Raw genomic sequence first — 18,399 nt, 5'->3', positions numbered from 1 at the left:
GCAGTATGATTTGGAGAGAGAGTTCCTGTGCAACATTGGCACAGTGCAATCTAATTTTCGAGAGAGATGGATTTTAAAATCGCAAGGTAACTGCATTGTCGATCGCAGTTAAAATTGCTCCGCTGAATCGCACTACTTTCTTGTTGTTGCTGTGTGAACCTAGTCAAAAGCCAATCTCCAGCTTTTGTGAAGTTTAAATGGATTGTTTGGACTAAGCTGGTCCAAATTAACTATCATCTTTACTTTATAGATGTACCCACCATGTTCGGTGTATAAACTATGTAGTCTCGGCTGTGAATAAAGTATTTGCCCTCTTTCTGATTTTATTTTTTTGCATATTTGTCACACTTAAATGCTTCAGATTATCAAATAAATGTTACTATTACACAAAGATAACCTGAGTAAGTACAAAATGCAGTTTTTAAATGATTTCTAAGGATGTACTGATACAGATATCTGTGCCGATACTGAGTATTTTCATAAGTACTCATAAAAATACTCCTGATATCTTAACCGATACTTTGTTGTGTGATTTGTGTTAATGAACGCAAATTGCACCGCAGTGATTAACATGCTATTTGAACAGGAATGTGATTCCTGTCCAAATCTCATGCTGTTTCCCCTCTGCTTCTGTGTGAACCCAGGCTTGTCATAGTCAGAATTCACACAGGAGCAGTGCAGGAAACCTCCCTGCGGGCATCCCATGCTGAGTGTCAGTGAGAGGAGAGAAAGCGGTGGTGATTTTAAATCCTTGCCGCATTCTTTTCTCACCTTGTAGCGATGACAGTTCATGCTAGATGGCATCTGATTGGTAAGCTGCTATATCAGTATTCGGTATCAGCGAGTACTTGTCCAAAAATATCGCCACTCGTACTTTAAAAAAAAAAAAAAACTGGTATCGGGGCATCCCTAGCTCTGATTAGTCAGTGATCACATGTACAGACTGGGCCATTCTGTGTCATGTGATTAACTTTGGGCATTTGCCGCTACTCACAAAAAAAACTGAATGAAAAAACAGGAAGGAGGCAAATACTTTTTCACGGCACTGTAAAGTATACAGCACCAAGCCTCTGTTACCCAGTAAGGCTGCCACCTGATCTTCTGTTCATACTTTCATAAGTTTTACAAGGTGGACATGCAATCTTCTACTGATGCAGCTTTTTGGCCAAAAGGTTTTTGCAGAGACTTCTAACCCTTGTTTGAGCCTTTTTGCACATTGTTGCCTGCCCTTCCTATTCTTTGTGGGAATTTCCCCAGGTGTATGAGTATTCTGCCTGTGTCCTGTATTGTACGATTAAAATGCACACACTTCCCTCAGGCTTTCATTAGAATTGGCTCTGGAGGAGCAGAGAGAGAGGTGTAGTGACTGACAGTCCCTGCCCTCAGCTGCAAGCAGACAGAACTGACTGATCAGATGTTGTGATTATTTTAAAAATATTCCCTCCCCCTCCTACCGTTTTTTGTTTTTATTGAATAAAAATTGAGAAACCATATAAATACAAAAGTATGTTTTCTCTTCTGTTTATTGACAGACACAGCTCGTTTAATTCTTGACCACCTACAGAAGGACACTAGGCAGAAAAGAACTCAGTGCCGCCTTTGGGCAGTCCTAGCTGGTATAAAACCCCCTCTCTGCTATAGGCAATTCAGTTCTCTAAGTGTTCAGGAGTAAGGGCCTAGTGTGTGGTTTTTTTTTTTTTTTTTTTTCCTGGGATTTTTTTCCTGTGTAGATCTTTAATCAATAGTCTGGTTGGTTGACGGGCTAGATAATCTAGATACAGTTGTCACCCCAGTCTGGCCATTGAGCGTGTGCAGACCTCTAGCTCAGCACTAGGTCGGCCACAACTAAGCCATTTCCTAGACTGGAGCAGGCCAGTCAGTTAAATGTCTTGCGGGTACACGTATGACGGGGGCCCTTGGTCTGTGTCACCATGTTACCCTGGCTGACAGCCCCTTACTTCAGTGTTGAGGTTCTGTCTGGGAAGTGTTTTCGGTCCTTACTCCATGCTACTGCTGAAGTGTCCTGGACTCCCATGGGTGAATGACATCAACGGGTCCTACGCTCTGTGGTTGGGGGTGCATGTTATCTATTTTGGCACTGACACTGTATCCTTGGTGTGTTCTCCAAGGTGCTGGCTCCATTCCTAGTGGATGGCTGGGCCTGGTTCTTTGAACAACCTGCCCCTGCAGACAGTCTCTCTGTCGGGGTCATGATGTGCTCCCTGCAAGGCTTCAAAGGAGGAGGCCTGGCTTTTGAACAGTGTGCCCACCAGGGGACATGGGTATCTGGTGGTCTTCTTCCCTATGGTCCTGCATGCAAACTCTGGGTTATATGGTGTCCACCTTTTGCAGCAGTACCATGTGCGCAGTTCCATATGGGAGTTCTGTGGAAGGGAATCTTGTTCGGATGGGACATATTTATGGCTTCTCTAGATTACCAGATTCGTCTGGTTTAGCGGACAAGGGTTCCCCTCCTATTGTGGTTTCTGGTGCCGTACCCTGTAAATTGGGAATCCATTTTATTTTTTTTCTCTCTGCTGCTCGGACGTTCAGAAGGATACCAACCTGCCTGGCTGGGATGGAGTCTTGTGCTCGAAATTGGCTTGAGGCTGCGGGACTCAAGAGGAGGCTTGCTTGCCCGTCAACGCCCTGGAGCTGCATTGATTTTGTTGTCTCTGGAGCACTGGCCTAACCTTCTCTGGGGTCTCCCGGTCAGGATCCTGTTGGACGATGTCACCAAAGTGGGCTTTGTCCTCCTCCAGGGTGGCACGATTAGTGTGGTGGTGACGCTAGAGGCGTCTTGCTTTTTGCAGTGGGCAGGAAAGCACTTTCTGGCAATTACCAGTGTAGAGAATTTGCTGTGGATTGCGTCAGTCGCTGGATCAGGGGGAGTGGTCCCTGCACCTGGATGCATTTTGTCAGATCTGTCTAGGCTGCAGCATCCCGGACGTGGATCTGGCGTCTTTCAGTGGGACTGTGCCCCTGTTGTGGCATGAGTGCGGGACCCCTGGCGGATGCACTGGTTGCTTGGGGGACCAGTTGCATCTGTGTTCCGCTTTTTCGTCCTTCTCGCTTCTTCACTTGCTGCACAGGATCGCAGGATAGGAGCTGAAGGGATTCTGGTCATCTGACAGCTTTAGGCTGGTTTGATTCATTGTTGTGGTACGGCTGGTCCTGGACACATCCTGGCAGTTGACTCTTTGGAGGGCCGCTGGTTCCAGGGTCCAGTCTGTCATCCTGCATTATTCTGGCTGTTGGCATGGCTCTAGAAAGACAGATTTGGTGGTACATGTGGTTGTCAGTTTTTTTGGGTTTTCCCATTTTTATATTGACAGCTCAAGAGTCCATCGTTTTGGAAGATATGTTGTCAAGCCTGGTAGGCTCTTATTGCCTGGGGCACGATTATGGGTGTCTTTCCATGTCCCTGCACTGCACAGTAACTTGCCGAGTTTGTTTTTCTTACAGGTCAAATTTCAGCTCTCTATCCTCCATCGGCATCCCTTGGCTATGCACTTCCTGATTCGCATCTTAGTCGAGGGGTTTGTCGGCTGGCGCCCACCGTGTACTAACTTTTACTGTTGGACTTAAATTGGGTCTTTTGGTTCTCCAGCAGCTTCCATTTGCAAAGTATCTGGATATTTCCCTGCTTGCTCTTTCTCCATGACTTGGCTTCTTGGTCACCATTTCTTCTATGAGGTGGGTGTCTGGGCTAGCATCCTTTTTCTTGTCTCCCCATTGAGTTTTACACAAGGTTGGGGAGGTTCACATTGGTGTCTTTTTTTTTTTTTCTATCGAAGGGGGTGTCCGCTTTTCACGTGCCTTAGGACATTGTCCTCCATTCTTGTGACTATCCACAGCCGTCACATCCTTAGGAGGGTGGGTGGCACTTTTTGGATATAGGCCAGGTGCTTTGTGGTTCCTGTTCATTGCGCCCTCCTGCCAGAGGTTGGCCTCTCTTGTACGGCCCACTGCAGCCCCAGAGGAGGCTTGGTGGCCGCCTCTGACTTTTTTTTTTATCCCAGTGGCTCTGGTGGAAGCTTATCCTGCTGTACTCTTAAGGGGCTGGGTTCCTCTCTTCCCTGTTCCGGCCTGTTACCCTGGGGTGCTGAGTATGTCCTATGCTACCAGGCATCTGTTTTCTCAGGTTTACAGTGCAGCTGCCTGGCCATTTGTAATCGCTTGCAAGATTTTACTTGTTGATGGTTTTGCCTTTGCTGAAGCTTGCTTTTGTTTGCTTGGCTTCATACTCAAGATCCTTGTTTGCCCCTTTTAGGGGTTGTTCGGGTGGTTGGCATGTTTGCCTGGTCGCTCTTGTTTTTGGTTTCCCACCCTATGATGCGGCACTACTTTGGGACATCCCTATGGTCAAGAATCAAATGAGCTGTGTCCGTCAATGACCGTAAGAGAAAGTGGGATTTTTTTTTTGTTACTTTACTTACCGTAAAATCGCTTTCTCTGAGATCATTGACGGACACAGCACCCACCCCTCTATTTGGAGTTTATACAGTGGGGCAAAAAAGTATTTAGTCAGCCACCAATTGTGCAAGTTTTCCCACTTAAAAAGATGAGAGAGGCCTGTAATTGGCATCATAGGTAAACCTCAACTATGAGAGACAAAATGAGAAAAAAAATCCAGACAATCACATTGGCTGCTTTGGAAAGAATTTATTTGCAAATTATGGTGGAAAATAAGTATTTGGTCACCTACAAACAAGCAAGATTTCTGGCTCTCACAGACCTGTACCTTCTTCTTTAAGAGGCTCCTCTGTCTTGCACTCATTACCTGTATCAATGGCACCTGTTTGAACTTGTTATCAGTATAAAAGACACCTGTCCACAACCTCAAACAGTCACACTCCAAACTCCACTATGGTGAAGACTAAAGAGCTGTCGAAGGACACCAGAAACAAAATTGTAGACCTGCACCAGGCTGGGAAGACTGAATCTGCAATAGGCAAGCAGCTTGGTGTGAACAAATCAACTGTGGGAGCAATAATTAGAAAATGGAAGACATACAAGGCCACTGATAATGTCCCTCGATCTGGGGCTCCACGCAAGATCTCACCCCGTGGGGTCAAAATGATCACAAGAACGGTGAGCAAAAATCCCAGGACCACACGGGGGGACCTAGTGAATGACATGCAGAGAGCTGGGACCAATGTAACAAAGGCTACCATCAGTAACACACTACACCGCCAGGGACTCAGATCCTGCAGTGCCAGACGTGTCCCCCTGCTTAAGCCAGTACATGTCCGGGCCCATCTGAAGTTTGCTAGAGAGCATTTGGATGATCCAGAAGAGGATTGGGATAATGTCATATGGTCAGATGAAACCAAAATAGAACTGTTTGGTAGAAACACAACTCGTCGTGTTTGGAGGAGAGAGAATGCTGAGTTGCATCCAAAGAACACCATACCTACTGTGAAGCATGGGGGTGGCAACATCATGCTTTGGAGCTGTTTCTCCGCAAAGGGACCAGGACGACTGATCCATGTACAGGACAGAATGAATGGGGCCATGTATCGTGAGATTTTGAGTGCAAACCTCCTTCCATCAGCAAGGGCATTGAAGATGAAACGTGGCTGGGTCTTCCAACATGACAATGATCCTAAACATACCACCCGGGCAACGGAGTGGCTTCGTAAGAAGCATTTCAAGGTCCTGGAGTGGCCTAGCCAGTCTCCAGATCTCAACCTCATAGAGAACCTTTGGACGGAGTTGAAAGTCCATGTTGCCCAGCGACAGCCCCAAAACATCACTGCTCAAGAGGACATCTGCATGGAGGAATAGGCCAACATACCAGCAACAGTGTGTGCCAACCTTGTGAAGACTTACAGGAAACATTTGATCTCTGTCATTGCCAACAAAGGATATATAACAAAGTATTGAGATGAACTTTTGATGTTGACCAAATACTTATTTTCCACCATAATTTGCAAATAAAATCTTTCCAAATCAGCCAATGTGATTGTCTGGATTTTTTTTTCTCATTTTGTCTCTCATAGTTGAGGTCTACCTATGGTGCAAATTACAGGCCTCTCTCATCTTTTTAAGTGGGAGAACTTGCACAATTGGTGGCTGACTAAATACTTTTTTGCCCCACTGTACTTCTGACACTGCTTTGTTACAAACTGGATTGCCTATAGCAAAAACGGGGTTTTTATACCAGCTAGGACTGCCCATATGTGGAGCGGAGCTGTTTTCTGCCTAGTGTCCTACTCCTGTAGGTGGTGATATAACACCATGGTCAGGAATCAAATGAGCTATGTCCATCAGTGAACTCAGAGAAAGGGAGTTTACAGTGAGTAACAAAAAAATCCTGTGGGGGTTTTTGTTTTTGTTTTTTTTTCAGTCTTGCAAAGGCATTTTATTTGTACAGACCATATAGCAGAAAAATGGGTAAACAGGCATTAAATGGTAAACAAATGTATCCTCACATTCAATCATCGGGTGTAGAAACCCTCTCTGATGGGATAACCATTTCTACCAACACAGCAATGGAAAAAACTGATACCTTTTTTTTTTAAATTTAAATATTTATTGATTTTTCAGTTAAATGCATATTTCCATCATTATCACATAAAAGACAAAAAAAATACAAAAATCATTTCTTATTTACACTTTCTAACCTATTTCCCGATCTCATCCCACCCACCCTCCCCGTCAACCTTCTCTGTATTCTCTACAGATCTTCCTACTAAGGCGAGTAGAGTTTGATCTTCATTCCTCCTTATAGTTTCCTATACTTCCTATTCAAACCAGCTTTTTCCCATTTCATATGGTAAACCTCCATCTTATCTTCCTGCATGTGATAAAGTTTTTCCATCTTTCTAATCTGGTTCACTCTATCTACCCAGTCTTCCTCTCTCGGCACCTTTTACTTTCCGCCAGAACTTGGGTATCAAAGCTTTTGCAGCATTAAGATAGTACCATATACCTGATTCTTATATTTATTCACTGTTAAGTCTGTACTGTGCAGGAGACATATTTCTGGGTCCAACCCAACATCGATTTCAGTTATCGTTCCTATTAAATTAATTGTCTTCCAGAATACTTGGATTTTTGGGCACTCCCACCATATATGGTACACTGTTCCTGTCTCTCCACATCCCCGCCAACACCATGGTGAATTCTCCCCACACATCTTATGTTCAACATTCGGTGTAATGTGCCATCTTATCAAACACTTGTAATTTATTTCTACCTCCCTCATACTTACATTCTCGTGAGTTAATCTATATATTTTCTTCTGTTTTTTTCCTCATCCATCAGAACCCCCATATCCATTTCCCAATTTTACTATATATATTGGCTTTGTGTTTGTGTCCAATTCAGTAAGAATTTTATGTACTTTAGCAATACCGTGTTTCCCATCACCTCGTGACCCCAACAACTTTTCAAACAAATTCCAATCCCCTCTAATCAATGGTTTCGAAAGATTCCCCACAAAACATTTCAATTGAAAAAAAGGCCACTCCTCTATCTTAGTGAATATCTCTCCCTTTTTCCTTTCCAAATCCCTAAATGATCCCAATCCACCCCCCACCATAACATCCCTCAATTGAACATCCTTCTTTTTGAACCATTTACCTGCTATCTCTTCTCTACCTGGGGGGAAAAAACTGTGTTTCTTAGTGGCATCAATATAGAATTAAAATCCCATTTCATGTTTTGTGCAAATTATCCCAAACCCTTAAAACATTTAAAGTGTATATATTTACATTATCTTTTAATCCTTTATATTGTGGTGGTACCCATATAACTTTACTTAAATTGGTTCCACTAAGTTTATTTTCAGTTTTGTATTTCAATAGTTTATTTTAGTTTTAATCAGTATAAAACAGAGGCGACAAAACATGCCCCCACAGGGGCTATCAATTGCACCGATAAGATAAAAAACATAATAAAAGAAAAACAGTGCTCTAACTTCAACAAGGCAGAAGGTACGCCCACGCAGGGGCTATCAATGGCACATAGGTTACAATGACGGTAATGAAATTCTAACTGCAATCAAAGGCAGCTGTCCACTATCACCCAAAAAACTAACAGAAATGGAGAGAAAGAGAAGAGAAATAAGAGGAGAGAAAAAAAAAAGGGAGAAGAGGGGGGCAGAGATCCAAGAGCGCCACCATCGAACGCCAGTGCCTAACGCCATTACATCCCCATACTAGCCAAAGGAAGCGTGGGAAAGGCATATTGCAACCATGATTCCCATATTTTCGAGAATTTACATTGGGAGTCGTTGCATATGCTCGACATCTGTTCATTAAGCATCATATTGGTCATACGATCCCGCACCCCCTGAAAAGGGACAAACGGACTCTTCCAGGCCTGAGCAATTGTTCTGGTGGCCGACGAAAACAAATAGGATGCCAGCTTCTGCTGATGAGCCAAGAGACCCGATGTGGGGCATTAAAGCAAGGCATACCGAGCATCCTGGTGTATGGATAGATGAAACAACGTGAAAAGGAGGCCAAATACACGAGACCAAAAACGGACCAGTCTCGGGCATGACCACCAGGTATGCAAGACATCGCCACGATGGCCACAACCCCGGAAACATCGATCACTACAAGCGGGATTAGCCTGGGCCAAACGAGCCATAACCCAATACCAACGAAACAATACCTTATAGGCTGCCTCCAGCGTGGTGGTATTGAATGAGCATTTAGCTATGAGTGACCAGGCCCTATTCCAGTCCTCCGGATCCACATCCACTCCCAGGTCACGCTCCCACTGAACAACATATGAAAGAGAAGTATGCGACAAGCGTCTGTTCAAGGCTGCATAAAGAAGGGAGATAAGGCCCGGGGCACCCGGGCGCTGCTGGCAAAGCTGTTCAAAGGCCGATTTCTGGTATGGAAAAGAAGTGCCCCGCAGCGAGAGTAGCCAGTGCCGCAATTGAAGGTATCAAAAAAAATACCTCTGGGGGAACATCCCGGGACTCCCGAAGAAGATCCCAGGTAGGGAAGGACCGAGAAACCAAAAAGTGTCGCACCTGCGAAAACCCATGAGCCACCCACCAAGAGAACGCCCTTGGGTGATCTAAACCCGGTGGGAAAAGAGGGTTGTTAACAATTGGAAGCAAAGGCAGAAAGGGTGACATCAGGCCACTGGAATAACGTACCGAGTCCCAGACTTGTAAGCCATGGAGCAACATCGGGCTCAGTGACAGGGCGCAGGGCAGGGGGAAGCCATAGAAGCGCCGACGGTTGGATAGGGGCACAGTTAGGAAGCTCCAGCAAGACCCAGAGAGGGACGTCAGAGGAAGCGTGCAACATAGACAGCGGGGCAATCTGGCTCGCCTGGTAATAGTTACATTGGGCACCCCAAGGCCACCCTGGAGTCTGAGCAAAGAGCGTATTCCTAGATACTCTGGGGTGCTTATTGGCCCAGATGAAACGCATAAGCTTCGCCTGAAGCAACCGAAGGAAATGAGGGGGTACCCGCACTGGGAGAGTACGAAAATAATATAACAATTTCGGCAGGACGGTCATTTTCACCGAATGCACCCGCCCTATCCAAGACAGGTGCGGAAATTGCCAGGAATGCAGAAGAGAAGATAGAGAATTAAGCAATGGGTAATAATTCGCAGCAAAGAGGGAGTCATAGGTGGGGGTCAAGCGGATGCCCAAGTATTCAAGAGAGGAGGAAGCCCATTTATAAGGGAAGTAGGATTGAAGGCGTGAAACCAAATTGGAATCCAAAGTAATATTAAGAGCGACAGTCTTATCCAAGTTAATACGAAGACCCGAAATCAAAGAGAAGCGCTCAAGAACCCTTTGCAGATTAGGAAGCGTCATCAGAGGCTTAGTAAGAGTTAAGAGGGCATCGTCCGCAAAAAGATTCAGCTTAAACTCCTGTCCCGCGTATGAAACCCCCGATATATTGCAATCGGTCCGGAGCGCTAAAGCCAGCGGCTCAAGCGCCTGTACAAAAAGCGCCGGGGACAAGGGGCAGCCCTGTCTCGTCCCTCGCCCAATAGGAAAGGGGTTCGAGAAATACCCAGCATATATAACGGAGGCCTAAGGAGACAAATACAAGGCTTGAATCCAAGAAAGGATAGAATCCCCAAAACCCCAACGAGACAGCACAAACCGCAGATATTCCCAGGATAGAGAGTCAAAAGCTTTATATATATATATATCTAAGGACAGGAAGAATCCCGGGATTTTCCGCTGTTGCAGAAGATGTATAAGATGGACCACGTTACGAACGTTATCACCCGCCTGCCTCCCAGGGACAAACCCCACTTGGTCCCTGTGGACCAGGCTACGCAAATAGTTATTGATGCGAGAGCTAAGAATCTTGCCCAATATCTTCAGGTCTTCATTAAGCAGCGAAATGGGCTGGGAGGCTTGCGGTTCCTGTACATCCTCGTTCGTCTTAGGAATCGTGGCTATATGTGCTCTAAGCGTGTCCGGAGAGGGCAAGGAGCCCTGTCGTAACTCATTGAAATAGTCAGCCAAGAAGGGCGCCAACAGGTCCGAGAATTTCTTATAATAGAGACCGGAGTAGCCATCAGGACCTGGGGCCGCGGTGGACCTTAAAGATTTGATAGCTTGGAGCACTTCCGGTACGGTAACACAGGCATTGAGGGCCACCTGTGCTGCCTCGGATAATCCCGGAAGACGAAGATCTTGAAAGAATGCCTCTGCCTGAGCCACAGGGAAGGGATCAGGTGTAGTGTAAAGGCACGAAAGGAAGTCCGAAAATCGGGAAACAATCTGCTGGGGATTAGAAGTACATCCACCTGTGGGAAGTCGCAGTCGGATCGGTTTATGGGGTTTCCCCACGGAATTGAGCTTCCTGGCCAGCATCGGGCCTGGTTTATTAGCACAAGAATAAAATTTGTGTTTGGTCCAACGCAGGGCCCGTTCCGCCTCCGAAGAGGCAAGTAGGTCTAATTTGGTCGCCAGAGCGTCCCGAGCACGTTTATGGGCTGCGGATGGAGACTACTTCCAGCGCGCATCCGCAGAAGCCAGGAGAGAATGAAGCTCCAAAAGTCGGCGCTTCCGGACCGCCGCCAGCTGTATAACATGACCCCGCATCGTGGTCTTATGCGCTTCCCATAGGGGCACTGCCGAGGAGACCGATCCCGAGTTTTCCGTGAAGTATGTTCGTAAGAAAAATTCTATTTGTTGGCAGGTAGCCTGAGTGGTCAATAAAGAATCGTTGATGCGCCAATGAAAAGGGTGCCGTTCTGACCCAGAGAGGGCAAGGAGAAGTACTAAGGGATCGTGATCCGACCAAGGTGAGGAGGGAATAGATATCCGCCTGACCAAGGGAAGCTGCTGAACTGGCATAAATATATTATCAATTCTACAAAAACTATCATGAGGACTGGAATAAAATGTAAAGTCATGTTCAGTCGAGTGAAGCTCCCTCCAGACGTCCGCTAGCCCCGCCGTCCGCAAGAGAGCGCATACGTTCCTCCAGCACCAAGTCATGGGAAGGGGCCGCCCCCCGTGCGCAGCGCCTATCCAACATGGAATCCAAAGTAACATTTGAATCCCCTAAAACAAGAATGAGACCCTTGGAGTGTCGGGAAACAATGGTGCAAAGATGCGAAAAGAATTTATCCTGAAAACGATTGGGTGCATAGTAAGAGACAAAAGTAACCTCCTGGTCCCAGAGGGTGCCTTGCAAAAGCAAATACCTGCCCGTGGGGTCCGCTATATTCCGAGCACAGACAAAGGGAAGATTGCGTTTAAAAGCTATCAGTACACCCCGACGCTTCTCAGGAGCCGAGGCCGTGTAAAAGGTGTGATAGTGAGGTGAAAGATAACGCAGAGCGGAGGACTGCGAAAACCTGGTCTCTTGTAAACATACTACGTCAATTTTGTTGAGATTTGAGGTGATGAAAGACTTTAGCCCGCTTCTGAGGCGAATTGAAGCCTTGAACATTCTGCGAATGTATTTTCAAAAGGGGCAAGGCCATGGCGATATCAACGCAACACGCTCGGCAGAAAAACCCATAAAGCAGCTAGCAATTTCCACTTCCAATGGCGAGCGGACCGTGGCGTCCTGGAACCCTGCAGAAAACCAGAACAAAAAAAAAAACCAAAGAAGAAAAAAAACAAAGAGAGAAAAAAGGAAAGACACAAAAAGTATATACAATAGTGCAATTGTGTCACGCCAATGATGACGCGCATCCTACAAAGGAAGGATACCAGTTAGGGGTGGCTCTACCACCGGACACATGGCTGCAAATGAAAACATCAAACTAAAGCCCCCAGGGGGCAAAAGGGCAAGAAGGCAACAAACCTAATCAAACGGGGTCCGAAGCTATAAAACTAAAGGTCTCAGGAGCGAGGCCTCCGTGATGACCTCCCATAAAAACCCAAAGAACCATGGGGCCAACCCCCTCCCACCCAGGCGGGCCCGCCAAATCAACCTCTCACCCCATGCTACCAACGGAAACCAGAATACCCTCACCCAGGCCCAAGATAGGTTGCGGCAGCGGAAAGTCATAATTCTTGAGTCCATGAGGGGACCCCCTCCCCCCCCCAACCAGGGAATGAACCCAAGGGGGCAAACTAGATCAGTCCCAACCCGGAATGCTGACAAACTGGGGGAGCCCCAAGGGCCAAACTCACGGTCCCGCCAGAGAAGTCCATCGCTGAGATGATACACGGGAAGTCCAAGACACATCCTCAGCCCAGAGAAGAACAGGAAAGACTTGATCGCGAAGGGGTCTGGGGGAGAGCCCTCTTCCTATCGGACGACCGCTCCCAGATGTGGCCCGGAGGAAGCGGCCGTGCCGGAGATCCTGATGAATGAGCCGGGCTCCGATCTGCAGAATCAGGCGAAAGAAGGTGTAAGGATTCCAGGAGAGAATGGGCCTCCTCCGGCGTAGCCACAGAGTGACTGTGGCCCTGGTAGGTGAAGGTGAGGCGAAACGGGAAGCCCCAGGCGTATTTGATACGGCGTTTCACCAGGACCGAAGTGAAGGGCTTCAACTGGCGGCGCTTCTGAAGAGTGGTCTGGGAGAGGTCCGCAAAGAGCTGGTAGCGATGCCCCTGGAAGCTGAGGTCAGGGTTGTTCCTAGTCGCCAAGAGGATAGTTTCCTTAGTGCGGTAATACGTAAACTTGATGATAATGTCCCTTGGGGGCACCTCCGGTCATCTGGGGCCCAATGCACGATGTATGCGGTCAAATTCAAGCTGGTCTATGGGAATAGCAGGTGTCAGCTCCTGAAACAGAGCAGTAGCAGTGGAAGTAAGATCCGCGACCGTTTCCGGGACACCCCTTAACCGCAGATTGCCACGGCGGGAACGATTTTCGAAATCCTCAAGCCTTGGTAGCATGTCCGCCAATTCTTTCTTGAGGTCGCACAGATCCTGTTCGTGATTTTCCATGACCGCGTCCGCTGCATCCATCTTATCTTCGAGGTCGTTCGTCCGGTTGCCCAACTCCCGAATTTCTCGTGAAAGACGATCGGCCAGCTTGGAGGTAGCGGAGGACAACTCGGACTGCAACATACACTTAAAGCGGCGTAGGAGCATAGCATCCCGCAGGGATGGGATGGGAGACTGCAGGGATGGCTCTGGTGCCAGGTCCTCCACACTGCCAGGGTCCGACCCACCCATGGATGGTGACAGCGAGGGACCCAAAATCGCGGCTGGGGCTCCATCTGAGGTCCCCGGCAGGAGCCGCGAATCCGCGGCCAGGGTCCTGGAAGTCTCCGGCGGCCGGCCCAAAATCGAGGCCGCAGCTTCAGCCGCGATCTCCGGCGGGTAGGCCGCAAACTCCGGAGCGGCCCACCGGGAGCTGGAGGCACGGGCGGCCGGCGTTTTTTTGCCCATCAGGGCACCAGGGAGACAGAGGGCCAGGGAGGAAACAGGGGGACCCCCCCCAGAGGGCTCTATTTTCAAGTTTAACCCAACTTTTCTCAGCATTATACGTCTACTCTAAAATTCTTGCCAGTATTACTGCTTTATAGTATCTTTTAAAATCTGGAACCCCCAATCCACCCTTCTCTTTGTTCCTACTTAGCAATTCATGGGATGTTCTTATTTTTTTATTCCTCCATATATATCTTATAATTTTTTTAATTGCTTTAAAGAAGGCTTCTGGGAGTTTAATTGGAATCATTTAAAATCTGTATAGGATTTTAGGTAAAATTACCATTTTTACCAGATTTATACGTCCTATCCATGTTGGATTTCCTCCTAATGTTTTTAATTCCTCCCTAATCTCGTTTAACAGTGAGATATAATTTAGTTTATACAGGTATTTATACGAAGCAGTAAGTTTTACACCCAAGTATTTTATATCCCTTTCTTTCCATATAAAAGGGAATTCCTTTTGTATCTTTTTCACTTTTTCACTTTTTAAAATATTTATATTTAAAATCTCAGTCTTTGTTGGATTAATTTTTAAATTTGACAATTCCCCATATTCCTTCAGCGACTTCATTAAATTTGGGAGTGTTATCCTGGGATTCCCAACATACAACAAGTCATCCGCAAAGGCAGCCACTTTGTGCTCTACATCTTCTATCTGAATTCCCTTTTACATCTCTATTATTCCTTATTGTTGACAACAAGGGTTCCAGTGACAGAACATATAACAGTGGGCAGCCCTGTCTTGTTCCGTTTGACATCTTGATGGGTTCCGACCTCTCCCCATTTACCATTATAATTGCGGAGGGTTCCCAATATAATTTTCCTATCTACTCTCTCATTCTGTCTCCAATCCCTAGGGCTTCCAAGGTGTCCATCATGAAGCCCCAATCCACTCTATCAAATGCCTTCTCGGCATCAATTGAGAGCACCACTACCGGAGTTTTCCTTTTTCTACTTTCTGAATAAGCATCAGAGATCTCCATTATCTTTACCCTCTCTCCCCTGGAAAAAAGCCGACCTGATCCCCATGTATCCATTCGGGCATAAATTCCTTCAGTCTATTTGCTAAGACCTTTTGCGTATAACTTAGTGTCCGTGTTCAGTAATGAAATAGGTCTATAACTCGAACATTGAGAAGCATCTTTTCCTTCTTTGTGGATGAGCACAGCATGGGCCTGTAGAGATTCTCCTCTTACTTCCATCCCTCCTCCCAAAGCATTCATATATCTTCTAAGCTTAGGTATTAATATTTCACTATATTTTTTATAGTACCTCACAGTGTAACCATCTGGTCTTGGACTTTTCCCCGACGCTGTGCTTTTTAATGCTGCTTTTATTTCTTCCTGTATCATTTCTGCATCTAGGGAGTTCAATTGTATTTCACTTAATTTTGATAAGCCCGCATTCTCCAGATATATCTTTCTCTTTTGAATCCTCTCCATTTCAGTTTGTGTTTTTTAAAGAGTCATGGGGGCAGATATTATACAGGTTTCTATAATATTCCATAAATACTTTAGCTATTTCTTTAGTTGAATATATCAGTTCTCCCTTGGAGCTTTTTTATTTTTTCTATATAATTCCTATTTTTCTTTTTCTTCAGGGCTCTCATTAAATATTTTCCTGGTCTATCTCCCCATCTATACCTCTCACTTAATACTTTATTATAGACTCTTCTCCTCTCCTCCTCCATCAAGGTCTCTAGTTCTTCTTTCTTTTTTATTACCTTCTGCCATATTTCTTTTGTTCTATTTTTATGTATCTGTTCCAGGTCACATATGTCTGTTAAAAGTCCCCTAACTTTCTCTTTCTTTTTTGCCCCAATCGCAGTCAACATTCCCCTTATGTATGCCTTGTGAGACTCCCATTCTGTGGCTATCGATACATCTCCTGTCTCATTCTCCTCAAAAAATCGCTTAATCTCTTCCCCAATCTTCTGAGCAACATTTTTATCTAGAAGTGCCTCATTCAGCTTCCATCCTAGACCTCCTTCCCCATTCCATTTTCATTGTGACAGGGGCATGATCTGAAAAAGACATTGCTTCTATTTCTACCTTAACCACAGACTCAATAAGTTGATGCTCTATCAATATATAATCTAATCTCAAGTACATCTCATGAACATTTGAGAAGAAGGTATAGTCTCTATCATGCATATGTGTAATTCTCCAGATATCCACCAGTTGACACTCATGTATTTCTTTCTTCAATATTCTCAGAGCCCCACACCCCTCTCTCTGCACAGAAGAGGTTGCATCTTTTTGTGGATCCATACAAAAATTAAAGTCTCCAGCCAAAATAAAGTGGCCTTTTTTACAAACTCAGTTTCCTGTAGCCTACCTCTCAAAAACCGAAATCTCCCTTCCGGATCTACCTTCCTGTCCTCCAGCTCAAACCTGATATTCTTTGCAAACCCTATTGCTACTCCCTTTGCTCTCTTAATCGGGGAATCTGCATAGTACCATACTGGGTAATACCTAGACTTTAACTTAACATTTGACTCTATCTCAAAATGTGTCTCCTCTCCTGCAAAAAAAATCACTGAAGATGCTCTATGTTGTAGCTCTTTAAATAGCCTAAATCTTTTCCCAGGACAATTCAACCCATTTACATTGTAAGTTATAAACTGTATTTCTTCCATCTTTCTTAAATCTCCCCTCTTCTCCATCTATACTCTTCCTTATTTCTTGCTTTCATTCCTCCTATCATACAGGAAGTTGACCCCAATACCCCTCCCCCATCCTCCCATCCACTCCCTCCCCCCCCATGCCCGTCCCTCTCCCCCCTCTTTTTAGGCTTCTAGTATGCCTACCAATCATTTGTGGGCCTAGTCCCACCTTTGATTTAATCCTTGGGGCTAAACTCCGACCATGAACGGCTCTCCCTCTTTCCAACTTACCCGATTACCCCCGAGCTATCTACTTAACTCAATAAGTTTTCAAAGACCTCTAAGACCGCGAATCTAAAAGGGATATCGCAAGGGAGAGAAGGAGACCGGAAGGGAAAGAGAGAAAGGAAAAAAAAAATTATTATTCACTCTTCCCCCCCCTCCTCCCCTCTCTCTCCCCCCCCCCCCACCTTCCCCCCTCAACAAGCTGCCAATCCTCTTTTCTTAAAGTTCTAATTTCTTCTTTTTCCCATCCAGCAATTTCCATTCTTTGCAATTCAAGTCTATCACAAAAGTCTCATGTCCTCAGGAAATCCCAGATAAGTTGTAACTCCATTTTTCCATCCTATTAGGCACTCTGGGGTTCCCCATCTATAATGCATGTTCTGCTTCCTCATCTGCTCCAACAGGGGCCTCAGAGATCTCCTTCTCCACAAAGTCTCGGGTATTATATCTGCAAAAATCTGAATGTCTATTTCTCCATACTTAATTATTGTTCTTCCTTTGATCTTCCTCCAAATTTCTTCTTAATCTGATACTTATGGAATTTAACAATTATATCTCTCGATTTTCCCTTCCCACTGCTTTGTTGGAGTTTTCCTATTCTAAAGACTCCATCTAGTTTAATCTCTTCTGTATTTGGTCTATCCATTTATGGAGATTCGGATTTTACCTACTACTTCTTGCAATACTTCTTCCTTTGAAATCTCTGGGACTCCTCGTATCCTAAGATTTCTCCTCCTGTCCCTGTTTTCCTGTACCTCTACCTTTTTTTATAAAGCAACTTTTTCTGGACTTTCCCCATGTTGGTTATCTTCTTTTCTAATTCGGTAATGTTTTGTGCCTGATCTTTAACTTTCTCCTCCATTTCTTTCACTCTAATTTAACAGCTGTCCCAAATCATTCCGATTAGTTGCCATTTCTTACTTTGTTTTCTCTAATTCTTTGAACATTTCTGCCATCTCTTTTTTATTCGGTACTTGTAGATCTCTTTCGAGCTCTTTCATCTCCATATTTCCTGATATTTGTTGAGTGCTAACATTCAAGCCCAATGATAGCCTAGGACTATTTTCCAGGCTGAGATCCCCTTCTCCTTTTTCATTTATGCCTTGGGGCCTTTCTGGGGTCACATTTCCCTGGCACGTATATTTTTTAATTGTGCCGGTTTGGGACCCTTTAAACCCACTTCCTTTAGCACTTTTGTTCTTCATAACTTCCGTGAATCTTATTCTCCTTTATAAACTCAGGGTAAGTGAAGATTAAATATATATATATATACTCGGGTCTCAGCCTCGACTGGTTATTTGTCCCTTAATTTTCCTTTCTGTGTCCCTTAGTCGTCTTCTCCTTTCGCTCCTTTATATTCCCTGGGAATCCCCCTTTCTCTCCTTCACTCTGTTTTTTCAAAGCAGCACAATATAAACATTTGACATATTTCAAGCCACAGCCAGTCTCACTCACCCTCTCTCTTCTGTTCTTGCGAGACGGCTCCAGGCTTCACATGTCAGGATTTTTAGCAGTTCATTTCTCAGGGGGATTCCTCAGAGTCCTCTCTAGTTGTTAACACAGGACTAGGGCTTTTAGTCTCCTCTTCAGCCCTGGCAGCAAGTCCAGCAGTGAACCGAGGAGCACTGCTGGACTTCTCTTCACAGGACGCCGGCCGGC

At 45.5% G+C, this 18,399-nt stretch overlaps 1 protein-coding gene across 4 annotated transcripts in view; it reads left to right on the top strand.

Annotated features, from left to right (window-relative positions):
• Positions 1–18,399, top strand: part of SF3B1 (splicing factor 3b subunit 1) — a 134,867-nt gene that overhangs the window by 23,330 nt on the left and 93,138 nt on the right. The window lies entirely within an intron of this gene.

Source organism: Staurois parvus, unplaced genomic scaffold (genome assembly GCF_062004578.1).
Source record: "Staurois parvus isolate SC_StPar_1 unplaced genomic scaffold, SC_StPar_1.0 ptg000601l, whole genome shotgun sequence".
Lineage (NCBI taxonomy): Eukaryota > Metazoa > Chordata > Amphibia > Anura > Ranidae > Staurois > Staurois parvus.
This window is presented reverse-complemented; position numbering and strand designations above follow the sequence as displayed.